Genomic DNA, 3,907 nt, shown 5'->3' on the forward strand with positions numbered 1-3,907 from the left:
CCTATTTTGTGTGTTTTTCAGGAAAGATTAAAGAGAACTCAAGAAGAGCAAAGGAGACCATCTCTTGCCACCATCTCTTGCCGCTATTCTTGCCCAAGTGAGATTTGATGCTGCCAATCTCGCCTAAGCGAGACCCTTTCTTCAGCTCAAAGTACTCTTGCTCACAAAAGCGAGATATTTGCTTCAACACTTCTCGCCCAAGCGAGAGGCTTTCTTTAGCATGAAGATTTATGTCTCGCTCAAGCGAGACTCAGGTAGCTTGAGCGAGACCTTCGTGGAGTATAAATAATCCGTGAATCAGAAAGTGAATCTTGAGATTTTTGGAGAGAAACTACAGAACTGCTGGAGTTGCAACCACGAGCAGAGCATAGATCATTGGTTTCTTCTTTGTTGGCTGTCATGAGTGGCTAATTTTCCTTCTTGGGATTGAATGTAATCTACTCGAACTTGGATGTAATCTGGTGATATTTATATATAGCATTTCTGTTTTACTCAATATTGGTATTATTGTTCTATTCTTAATGCTTGATTCTATCTGATCAATAGATGTTTTGATTTTGATTTTTAGATCTAACTGGAAAGTATTTCTGAAAATCTGATTTGAACAATGATACTTCATATACTGTGATGCTAGGAATGGATTTCAATATATCAATTGCTTTTAATACTCAACCGTAATGCTGGATAGTTTGTTGAATATGTGAGGAATCAATATTTAGGGAACTAATCTTATGAATTTTATACGCGAGGGATCGGTATAAATGATTTTTGAGTGTGCATCAATATTGGTATTTTCAGATGTTATATATTATATTCATCCAGATTACAGACAAGGGAGATAGATGAAATTCAATCCCAGTTTTTTATCTAAATTTTCTACTTTTATTGTATTCTATTTCTGCAATTTAGTTTAACTACCAATGATCTATCGAATTAAAATTTCTGTATATATATGCTAATCGAGATAATTATTTATTTCAACTAACTCCGTTCCTCATGGGTTCAACATTCCTACTTTAAATCATTATACTACATTTGACTTTTGGTACGCTTTCCAAGATACCAACAAGTATTTTTGGTGCTGTTACCGGGGAACGGTGTTCTTTTGAAATTTTTAATTATCTCATCCAGCTTTGTGTATATTTCTCTTAATTAGATAGTTTATTCAATTTTCTCCTTTGTACTAATCCTTGCTTGAGTTGTTTTGATTTATGCTCTTAAGAGGTCAGGTTCCTGAAGATTGATTAGCATTTGACCCGGAGATAGAAAAGACAGCGAGAAGAAATAGAGGCAAAAACAAAAAGAAGCAAGGAAAGACAAGGGAAGAATCTTCCAGTACTTCCATCACACATCAATCAGAAAACATGGAGAATCAAAGACCAGCTCCAACCAGAAAGACACTTGGAGACTATGCTATGCAACAAGGGCCAAGATATTTTTCTAGCATAGCAATACCACCCACCACCAAAACTTTGGAGATGAAGCCAACTTTCCTCAATTTAATCAGTTCTCATCAATTCACTGGAATGGATAATGAAGATCCATATACTCATCTCTCTACATTCTATGAATTGATAGGAACCATGGGCTTTCAAGAAGGAGATCTTGAGCATGTATACATGCGTTTGTTTCCTTTTTCTTTGGCAGGTAAAGCAAAGGAATGGCTTAAGTCACATCCAAACCAGAGTTTGAACAGTTGGAAGGATGTTGAGCAGAAATTCTTGAACAGAGTCTTTCCACCATCTCGCTACATCAAAGCCAAAGCTGATATTTCGACGTTTAGGCAAGGACCAGATGGGCCATTCTACGAAGCTTGGGAGCGATTCAATTCCTTATTGAGGAAATGCCCAAATCACGGATTTGAAGATATTGCTCAGCTGAACATATTCTGTAATGGTCTAAGGCCTGACACTAAGATGATATTAGATGTAGGAGTAGGTGGAACAATGATGAGTGTAGATGCAGAGCAAGCAACAAAAATCATTGAGGGATTAGCATCCACAGATCATCAAGCTCAGCATAATAGACAAACTGTTTAGAGGAAAGGAGTGCTTGATCTTAGTACTACAGATGCAATCTTAGCTCAGAATAAAATTCTGACTCAACAGATTGAAGCACTAACGAAGCAGATGTCTAAATTACCAGAGCAGTTGCAAGTTGTGCAATCTTCTCCCAATCAACAACCCATAAGATGTGACTTTTGTGAAGGTGATCATCCAAATGGTCATTGTTCATATTAGAGTAGCTCACAAGGAGAAGTTCAATATGTGAGTAACCAAGGAAGACCAGGAAATTTCTCCAACAATAACAACTTTTCACAGGGGTGGAGAAACAATCCAAATCAGAATTTTGGATGGAAGCAAGATGTTGGTCCTTCAAATCGACAACCTCCTTATCAACAGCAGCAACAACATTATCCTTCGGTGCATGATAGAACAACTAAACTGGAGGATACTCTAGAAAAGTTTATGCAAGCTTCTTTGACCAATCAGAAAAATATAGAAGCTTCAATCAGAAATCTTGAAATACAGGTTGGACAGTTGGCTAAACAATTATCATATCAGCAAGCAGGTCAATTTTTAGCCAACACTCAGACTAATCCGAAGGAGCATTGTAATTCAATTACTACCAGGAGTGGTAAAATTGTGGGAAAAGGGATTGAAGACAACCTGGTTGTGAGGAGGAGGTGTTGGAGAAAAACGAGATAGAGAAAGAAGAAAATGAGTGTGAGGGAAAGGAAGAACAAAATAAAAGAGAGATTGTAAATAAAAGAGAAGAAAAAAATAAAAAGAAGGAGAAAAAGAGTGAGAAGGGTGAGAAACAGGTACCTTAGTTGAAGAGCTACCATACCCTCAAACTCCTTCCAAAAAAGACAATGAAAGGCAGTTTGCAAGATTCATGGACATTTTTAAGCGACTGCAGATTAATATTCCTTTTTTGGATGCTATGGAGCATATGCCAAGTTATGCAAAATTCATGAAATAGCTTCTAACAAAGAAAAGAAAATTTTCTGAAGAAATAGTGGAGCTTGAAGCGGGGTGTAGTGCCATCATTCAAAAATCTTTACCTCAAAAGTCAAAGGACCCTAGAAGCTTCACTATCCCAGTCACAATTGGAACATTGCCAGTAGATAAAACATTGCTCGACTTGGGTGCAAGTATAAATTTGATGCCTCTGTCTATGCTACGAAGAATAGGAGATCTGGAAGTAAAGCTTACAAGGATGACATTACAATTAACTGACAGATCTTTGAGTATACATATGGAATGGCAGAGGATGTCTTAGTTAAAGTTGACAAATTCATATTCCCAGCCGATTTTGTTGTGATGGATATTGAGGAAGACATTGAAGTCCCTCTAATACTGAGAAGAACTTTCATGAAAACAACCAAGGTCATTATTGATGTTGATGATGGCAAACTGAAGGTCAGAGTACAGGATGATGAAGTCAACTTTAATGTATTCGAGGCAATGCAACACACTAAAGACAAACAACAATGTTTCAAAGTGGATGTGATAGATGAAACTTTTTTATCAGCTAGGAAGCAAGTGACAAAAGCAAACCCTTTAAAAAAAGCTTTAGCTGGTGTTCATGATGATAAGGCAGCAGGAGAAAAGAGAAAATTGCAACTGCAAGAATTGGAGGAAATGAGACTCGGCGCTTATGAGTCCTCTAAGCACTACAAGGGAAAGATGAAAGTTTATCATAACAAGAAAAATCTCAAAAGAGAATTTTATCCTGGCCAATCAGTGTTATTGTTCAATTCCAGGTTGAGATTATTCCCTAGAAAGCTAAAATCAAAGTGGTCAGGACCATTTCTTGTCAAAGATGTGAAACCCTATGGAGCCATTGAGCTAGAGGATCCTGAATCACAAAGAAGCTGGGTTGTAAATGGGCAAAGGTTGAA

The 3,907-nt window shown here is 37.2% G+C and overlaps 1 non-coding gene across 1 annotated transcript; it reads right to left on the minus strand.

Annotated features, from left to right (window-relative positions):
• Positions 1 to 1,754: 1,754 nt before the first annotated feature.
• LOC114182806 (small nucleolar RNA R71) lies at positions 1,755 to 1,861 on the minus strand. The gene has a single exon (XR_003604242.1). It is a non-coding gene; the product is annotated as a small nucleolar RNA R71 (small nucleolar RNA).
• Positions 1,862 to 3,907: the final 2,046 nt, after the last annotated feature.

Source organism: Vigna unguiculata, chromosome 4 (assembly GCF_037176805.1).
Source record: "Vigna unguiculata cultivar grain cowpea cultivar isolate G323 ecotype 2 chromosome 4, ASM3717680v1, whole genome shotgun sequence".
Classification (NCBI taxonomy): domain Eukaryota; kingdom Viridiplantae; phylum Streptophyta; class Magnoliopsida; order Fabales; family Fabaceae; genus Vigna; species Vigna unguiculata.